The sequence below is a fragment of the Chelonoidis abingdonii genome, chromosome 5, assembly GCF_003597395.2.
Source record: "Chelonoidis abingdonii isolate Lonesome George chromosome 5, CheloAbing_2.0, whole genome shotgun sequence".
In the NCBI taxonomy this organism is placed as follows: Eukaryota; Metazoa; Chordata; order Testudines; family Testudinidae; genus Chelonoidis; species Chelonoidis abingdonii.
This window is the reverse complement of record NC_133773.1, coordinates 54,927,613-54,936,701: the sequence shown is the minus strand read 5'-3', so window position 1 is coordinate 54,936,701 and position 9,089 is coordinate 54,927,613. Positions and strand designations below refer to the sequence as shown.

Below are 9,089 nucleotides of genomic sequence, written 5' to 3'. Positions count from 1 at the left end.
TATTTTAATGATAGAATAGGGTTGGTAACAAAATATATAGAAACTGTAAATTCATCCTAGATACTCTAAAATAGCATTATTGCCTAATCCTTTGTTTTTAAAAAGATACATTGTTTGCTATGCAGCTACATCGAGCAGCACTTTTCGTTTTCACCAATTGGTAACAGATATTGCACTTTTGCTTTATATTCTATTTATTTTCATTATGTCATTGCTACACTTTTTAATCTGTTGACTGGAGGTCTGATGAGAACTAACTGGAAAATACTTTGCCTGAATAAACTTCTGGGATTCATTATGTCATCCTGGGGGAATATAAACTGAATAAATATTGTAGGGTTCTGCTTTAGATTAGACACCTCACTTTACCTGCCTCTAACTATGAATTGCTTAGAATAATCTGAAGCATTTGGGTTTCTGCCTATTCCAAACTAGCCTAGTGAAGGGTTCACATTTCATTTCTAACTTTTTATATTCCACAAGCTGGCAGGAGATGGAAGCATAATCATTACAGAACTGACCCTCAGTTTGGGGTGGGAGTGTCTGCATCTCTCCCACAGGGCAGAGTTTCCATGGGGAAATGCTTGTCTTTGCCAGGAGGAATCTATCCTGTCTTTAATACTGAATATGGGATGTTCCTACTAGAGGGTTAGTGCAGCTTCCTCTCTGGTGGCTGTGATCCTTGGTATGATGAGCAAAGGAAAAATACAGTTTATTTCATATCTCCAAGATATATAATCTGTCCCACATTTCAAGGTCTCACAAACAGTTTTATGTAATTCTTCTGCCAGATGGCGTCAACAGCAGCAAGGTCCAGGTTCAATATCTAGGGGTTCCTCTTAAAATTGCAAAACAGAACCAGCTCAAGCTTCCACCTAGAAATCTGGGAAAACTAAATACTACCCCTGGGCACTTCTTTCACAACAAACGCTCTGTGTGTGTATGTGTGCGAGAGAAAGAGAGAACCAAAAGGAAAACTTGATTATGGGGAGAAGAGACCGCAGCATTAATTTGGGAAAACGATGACTCAAAAGTAAGCAAACAATAAGTAAAACACCTGGCCCACAGTATCTTGGGCTGCATCCTTTGCCATGCAATATGCAAGTAAGTCCAATGGACAACTGTCCCTTTAACACATGACTCCCCCATTTCTTCTGCTGTACCCCACTCATGGTTTGTTATCTGAGGTCAAGATGTGCATTCAGGTGAGTTCACCTCCAGCCCCTGGGGAGCAGGAGTGGGACAAGTGATGCCTCCACTGCTGTTTTGCTGCTGCTGCTGCTGCTGCCTCAGCTACTGTTTTGCTGTGTCCGGTAGTAGTCACAGCTCTAAGATTTGCTGGATACAGACGGGGTCCCTTTCCTGCTGCTGTGTCTCTCACCACAAGGCCTTTAAGTGAAGAACCATATTCTGATGTTCCATTACCTAGCCCAGTTCTTAGTGACATCAGATACAGCCGGTAGCTTAGAACCTCATTGCCACTGTCTCCTCTGTGTTATGCTTCACCGGAACACTATGTCCACACCTGTCATAAACAGATAGCTAAGGGTTAATGTTTCTTTTACCTGTAAAGGGTTAACAAAGGGAACCAAACACCTGACCAGAGGACCAATCAGGAAACCGGATTTTACCAGTGAGGGAGGGAACTTCTGGGTGTGTTTTGTCTTTGTTCTGCCGTTTTGTTTTCTCTTGGCTATGAGGGAAGAGCTTTTTTTTCCTATCTCCAAGCTTCTTTCTACCCTTCTGTTCCCAAGGTGGTACAAAGGAAAAGCAATAAGTTATATTGTATTTTGTATTTACATGTTGGAGTTGCCTGCAGGTTCGTTAAAATTGGATATCTTTTTGATAGGCTGATTTTCTATCTCTTTTAGCATAGCCCTGTGTTATGTCATCTTGATGCAGTGATCATGTCATGTGTTTTTCTTTCTTTTTATATAAAGCTTTCTTTTTAAAACTGGGATTTCTTTTCCTAGTTAGAAGGGATAGGAATCTCTGTGGCCAAGAGTCTGTCCTCTTCAGGGAAGGAACTAGGAGGGAGAGAAGAGGAAGGAGGGAGAAGGTAAATTGGTCCCTCTGTTTGTGATTCAAGGATTGGAAGGAGGGAAACTCCTAGATCCCCAGGGCCGGGAAAATCTGGGAGGAAGTAAAGAGCAGGCAAGGAGAGTGGGTTATTTCCCTTTGTTGGAGGCTTAGGGCATCTGAGTCTTGGGGGTCCCCCATGGAAGGTTTTGGGGAGCCAGAGGGAGTTTATCAGGTATTCAGAATCCTGATTGGTGGCAGCGAGATAAGATCCAAGCTGGTAATTAAGCTTGGAGGTTCATGCTAAGCACCCAGATTTTGGATGCTAAGGTCCAGATTTGGGACAGAGGCTTATTACAACACCAGGTCTAGCTTATCAGTGATTTCAGCTCTGAAGGTCACTGAGAAGAGACATGGACTCAACTAAGTCTAACCAGCTCTAGCTTTAAGTACTGGAGGGGAAGAGTCAAATGGCATGTAGGACCCTTAAACAGAGTCCTCTCCACCAGGTATAAACACCTGTTCCCACCACCTCTGAGTTTCACTTGATTTACTTCACTGCCCCATGCTTAGTGAGTGATGTTAGGGAGACCCATCAATTTCAGGCATCTTAAGTTTAGTTCTGCTGCCCTTTAGTCATACAAGAAGGAGAACACTTCATGATTCCTACATCCAAGACTAAAGAGAATTTTAAACCCCAAACCAGCACTGATCACTTTGGCAAAGTAGACGTGTCTATGCAAACACAGTCTGCTCCTGAGGTCTTTCCCCTAGTTCAACAATAGATGGCTCATTCAGACCATCAGCTTACACTTATTCAATTATATCTTTAATACTGAGTTATATAGCCATGTTAAGCAACCAACATCTTTCTCAGCAACACCCATTGATCTGCTGTACCTTAGCATTCTCTTTGTTGAGCAGCTTTGGAGATTTTTAGCTGTCCCTCTCCTTGCCTTCATCTCCTCCTTTGATTTGCACTCTTGGTCTTATACCACTTTCTCCCTTTTGATCTTGCCTCTGCTGAGTTCCCTATCCCTGAACATCTGCCCCACCCTCTTGACCTGCCATCTGGCCTTTCCATAACTTGAAGTCCATCAATGTTCATAACATCTCTTGCTCTCAACCTCTCTTCCATTTATATAGTTGTTGATTCTCTCCATTCTCCTCCACTTTGACTTCTTTGTCCTTTTCTCCCTTCACAAGATCTACCCTGCTAGCCCCCAGCCGTAGCTCAGCCCCAGTATCCTCTTGTCTGCAATGGAGCAAGCCCAGCTGATGATCTGCAACCTGGCTGATTTCATCCACTACAAATTTGTTCTCTCCTGCTTGAACTCTGCCATTTTCTGAGCTAAACAGATTTACTTCTTCATCTTGATTGACTGCCATGCCTGCAATCACATGCCTATTGGCCACCTTTGATTCCCTCTTCAAACCCTCCCCCCAACTCCACTGCCTTCTCTACGCAGGATCTTACTGACATTTTTCAAAGAAAATGTTGACAAAGTCCAGCATGACCTCCTTCACCCCACCTTCCATTCACTCTCTCCTACTGTTCCATCAGTGATGCAGAAGTTTCTCTTCTGCCTTCCTCCAACAGCTCCACATGCTGCCATGACCCTTTCTCATTTTTCTCCTGATCTCCCTTGGCCTCATCTTTCTCTTCAGGCTCCTTCCCCTCACAACACAAATATAATTTAGTCTGTCCCATCTTTAAAAAACCCCACCCTTTGTGCCATCTTCCTTCCCCACTTCATCTCTAAGTTCATTGAATGTGCTATTTGCAATCACTTTCTGCAGTTCCTCTCCTCCAGGTCCATACAAGATCCTCTCCAATCCAGCATTTACTGTCTGCATTCCAAAGAAATGGTTCTCACCGAAGTCTCTAATCATCTCTTCCTGACCAAAGCTCAGAACTGTTTTTCCATCCTTATTCTCCTTAACCTGTTAGCTGCTATCACTGCTGTCTACCCTGCTCTTCTACTGAAATTCTTCTTCCTCAACCTTCGTGACAGCTCTCTTCTTTCCTCTCTAATCATTCCTCCAACATGCTATTCAGAAAATCCTCTTCTTCCCCTTCTCTGCCCACACTTTCTATGGGAATCCTCTAGGACTCTGAGAACTCACAAATTTACCTCTCCACTCCTGACCTGTCATCTTCTGTCTAAATGAAAATCTCATCCTGTCTCTCTTACTTCTCCTTATGGTGAGAGTCCTGTGACTTGAGTCTGGCAATTATCACCACCACCATCTTCATAAAAACCCTGTGAGTCGAGGACTGGCTGAACAGGAGTGTTCTGAGGTTCATCTATGGGAGGAAACATCAATACTGATGTCTGTAGTGGGAATATGGAGAAATGCATCTACTACATCTAATGAAGTCAAGAAGTCTCCCCCAGGACAGGGATGACACTTTAGAGGCCAGGGTCTCCATCCAAAACTTTTTCTTCATCCACTTGTTAAGCCTTGTGACATCAAGAAAGGCTCGGATACTGCCTAGTGCGCTTCAGTAAATGATGGAGTAGAACCCAGACAAGCTTTCTTCTGAGGAAAAGCTCTCTATCATTCTTGTATTCAGAGGATATTTTGTTCTGAATCAGATTGTTTTATTGGGTTGTAGGACAGGGCAACTGGATTAAAAAATGGATGGGGTAGAGCCCTCCACTCCAGGGAGTATCTGTGGCTCACTATTTTCCTGACCCATTTGTCTGTGATCAGTGAAAACTCATCTTCTAGGAAATGGGAAATCCTGCCCCCTAGCTTCAACTTTGGGTGGAGTCCTCCGCAATCTTTATCATAAAGTGGATTGGGGGAAGGCTGGCTGAGCTTGTGCTCTCTCTCTGACCCTAATGTTATTGCCAGTCAATGGACAATTGAAACTGGTTAGTACATTAGAATGATCTTCACATTAATTTGCCTGAAGTAAAAACAGCAGCTCTGCCCTGGGATTGATCAAATGACTTTGTCACTGGTGCTAAATTCCACTTTCATTTGTATTCCAGTGTATTACATCCACAGGAGCACTGAATAAATTCATCACAAGCAGGTGCTATTACCATGAAGGTGTAATTTGAGGACCTGAAAACTCAAGGGTCTTTACTGCAATTGTTTCAAACCCCATGAAGACCTTTCACCAAATGGTCATGAACGAAAGCAGTTAAAGCATAAAGTGTTCCAAGTTTATGAAGTGTTACTCATAACTGTCAAGGGTCCCCAATTTCACATCAGAAATTATCCTGGTCTTGCTTGAGCCTGGCATTGTCCTTCATCAAGGGCAGGGATTTTTAAAATGAACAAACAGCAGTGCAGACTGAGGCATTAATAAAGAGAATCCATCTGTTTTCTAACTGTTGTTACTCTTTCCAAAACTTACAGGCACTTCTCAACCCATTACATTGTCACTTGGCATTCAGGAGAGAAATGACATGTCCCCTGCTCTCTGATTAGAAACTGATTAGGTTGACCCACTCCAAATAACAGCACTTTGAACTTGTCTAGCCTCTTAACCTCACATCTTTTGGAGGCAGGTAGGTAAGTAAGTAGTGTCTCTGTTTTATATTTGCGGAAACCAAGCCACAGAGGCAGGCAGTAACCTCCCCCCTGGACATACCAGAAGTCAGTGGTAGAACCATGAGTGTGTGTGCTCTGCTACACCCCATTACCTGGAGCCTTGGTAAATTTGTTTTGGTGTCCTTCATAGCTGCTCCGTGCAGTATATCCCAATGTTGTGGCATTATCTTACTATAGCGTGTGATGGCAAAGACAGGAACATGAATTAGCTTAGAAGGATTTATCTTGCAAAGAGATTACCATTGCAAGGACATTTCAATGAGAACATGAATAATTCTTTACTTTGGTGATGATGATTAATGCTTTGACGTCAGCAGCCCCTGGCATAGCCATTGACAGCAACAGATTTCACAACAGGAAAATCTGGCTCCCGGAGCCAAGAACATTAATAGAATTTAATTCCAGTGAAGAATAGTAAAAAAGTAACATTTGCAGATGACACGCAATTTCAGTATTAAACATAACTGAAAGAGCACACATCCTTTCAGCACTCTAAGACTTTGTCCTAGCACTTAATTATTTTGCATGTGAGGTATCAGTCAAGATCTGCAACTAGTCAGCGTTCGTCCGTAGAATCACCAGGGGAAGACTGATTCACCAGTGGAAATAGCTGGGCCTAACCGTTAAGGATGGGCTGAACTGGGGCCTATACTGCTATTGCTGATTTCACAATTTAATAATTTGTAATAGGAAGGCACTGCCACTGTCCCATTTTCCTTACCTCGGTATTTCCCGAAGCATGGGATGTACTTTCCAATGGGGGTGTGAAAGACTAGCCATGGGGACATGGAAAATGGATACATTCAGATGGTTAGGTCTTTATGAACAACTGAATAGGACTCCAGTTGTTTTCATTTTTCTGAAGGGAGATTCAGCTTTTAAAAGTTTGGGAAACACTGCTTCACCTGGTCTCCCTTCTGAGGTTTGATCATGGAGCATTTGATGTGATTGGCCCAGTTTGTCACATACACTAGCACATCATCTCACTCAGTCATAAACAAGTTGTACTGTGCATCTGTTTATTTTTCATCTTAGCTATATTTAAATTTCTGTTACCTTGTGAACATTTGGTATGCAAAGCATATAGGAGAGGTTCCATACTAGCTGATCTAAGATGTGCATAGTATCAGAGGGGTAGCCGTGTTAGCCTGGATCTGTAAAAAGCGACAGAGTTCTGTGGCACCTTATAGACTAACAGAAGTATTGGAGCATACCCACTTCGTCAGACGCTGTCCTAGTATAATTCCTCAATCTGAACCTTAGAGTTCACATATGAGGTATTAGCAGTGGTAAACGTCTGTCCCAAATCTGGACTTTAGCGTCCAAACTCTGGGCTACCTTGAAACTGCCCAAGTTATACCAGCTTGATTTTACCTTCGCTTGCCACCAGAAATTAGGTCTATCAGCCTGGGTTCCCAAATGACTCCTAGGGGCCCCCTTGGCCTCCCAACTTCTTTGGAAGACCCCCCCCGACTCAGGATCTGAGGTTACCGGTAAGGGAAAAATCCCCCCTCCCTTCCCTCTCTCCGGGGTCCTGCTCTGAGCCACTGAGGGAATTTATGCAATCTCCTTTACATCACAATACCAAGGAAACCTTGTCTCCTTTCTCTCCAAAGAGACAGTTTCAAACACAGTTCGCCCTTGGGGACGATAGGAAAATAACCCACAGCCTGGGCTTTTCCTTTCCCCCCCCCCTTTAGGCTGTTCACAGATGTAACAGAGCTCTTGGGCACAAAAATTCCTTTCCCCTCTGCCTACACTAGGAAAAGAAACTTCCACAAGTTTTAAAAAAAGAAACTTTATCATAAAAGAAAGGAAAATACAGAACATTAATACTGCATTCAAAAGATCAAAATACAGGCTCTTGCTTTATAGGAAAATGTGAATAACCAGTTTGATTTAAAAATAGCCAATTCCAAATCAATCCGCAATCACACCGCAAGTTAAATACCTAACACAAAGCCAATAACAGCCTATTACTAGGCTTAGTTTTCTTTTGTACTTACAGACTTTTAGTAGACATATTTGAGGATAAGAATCGGAGTTAGAAGAAGAAGCTTGTTTACCACCAGCCGAGGAAAACAACAGAGACCCCTCGAGTCACAACATTCCCCGCCACCCGTGACCTTTTAAAACATCCAGTTTCTCTGATTGGTCCTCTGGTCAGGTGTTTGGTTCCCCCTTTGTTCACCCTTTACAGGTAAAAGAAAATTAACCCTTACCTATCTACTTATGACAGACGCATATTCACCCATGAAAGCTTATGCTCCAATACTTCTGTTAGTTTATAAGGTGCCACACGCTCTTTGTCGCTTTTTAAGATGTGCATAGTACTTACAAAGAAAAATATACTGCTGTGATTTCTCCTTTTCCATTGCTACAGTCATGCGTCTTCTGATCCTCTTCAGAACAATGGCCGGAATCTCCTTCTATTGATGAAATGAGCAAGCCACCTCCTAGACAGCTAGCTGAGAGAAGGATGTCACGCCCAAACTAAAATGGCAAAGGCCATGATTGTGTGTCTCAGTCAGGGGCGGCTCTAGAGATTTCGCCACCCCAAGCATGGCGTCCTGCCGCAGGGGGCGCTCTGCCACTCGCCAGTCCCGCAGCTCCGGTGGACCTCCTGCAGGTGTGCCTGCGGAGAGTCCGCTGGACCCGCAGCTTCGGTGGAGCCGTGGGACCAGCGGACCCTCCACAGGCATCCCGTCAAAGGCACCCTGCCTACCGCCTCCCGGCGACCGGCAGAGCGCCCCCCGCGGCATGCCACCCCAAGCACATGCTTGGCATGCTGGGGCCTGGAGCTGCCCCTGGTCTCAGTCATGTTTTATTAGGAACTCCAAATTAGGCAATTCTAGCGTCACTATATATGGTGTTTTATGGCATTTGCACCACCATCTTATGAGCTTTAGTAAGTAGGAAATGATATAGTATTTGCAAAGTGCTATTGCTACGTAATGAGAAATCCTCTGCCATAAAGAGAATGTAAAATACATTTTATGAAGTGTTGTTAAAAATTATAAAACAGCATTTGGAAATTCTGTATTCTGCTGGGTCAATAACGATATCGAAGGTCTATTCATCCATTTATATGGCCCACCATCGCCAGGGCTGGCTCCAGGGATTTTGCCGCCCCAAGCAGCCAAACAAACAAACAAAAAAAAGCTGCGATCGCGATCCGCGGGAGGTCCTTCGCTCCAAGTGGGAGTGAGGCACCCTCTGCCAAATTGTTGCCAAATACCTGAAAGTGCTGCCCCGCTCCCAGAGTTGCCATCTCAAAGCATCTGCTTGATAAGCTGGTGCCTGGAGCCGGCCCTGACCATCGCTGTAGAATGTGAATGCCTCACACTTCCCCTTACACCACCCTTTTGGAAGTGAGGAAGCACTATTACCCCCTTTGTACAGATTGGGGGAACTGAGCCCCCATATCCTCAAAGGTATTTAGTCACTGCCAGAGAAACTAAGTGACTTGCATAGGGCCACATTCCCACCTCCAGTTTCTC

At 43.9% G+C, this 9,089-nt stretch overlaps 1 long non-coding RNA gene across 1 annotated transcript; it reads right to left on the bottom strand.

Annotated features, from left to right (window-relative positions):
* Window positions 1-5,957: 5,957 nt before the first annotated feature.
* Window positions 5,958-8,299, bottom strand: LOC142046886 (uncharacterized). The gene is made up of 2 exons (XR_012655953.1): window positions 7,820-8,299; window positions 5,958-6,806 (listed from the first exon to the last, which is right to left on the bottom strand). It is a non-coding gene; the product is annotated as an uncharacterized LOC142046886 (long non-coding RNA).
* Window positions 8,300-9,089: the final 790 nt, after the last annotated feature.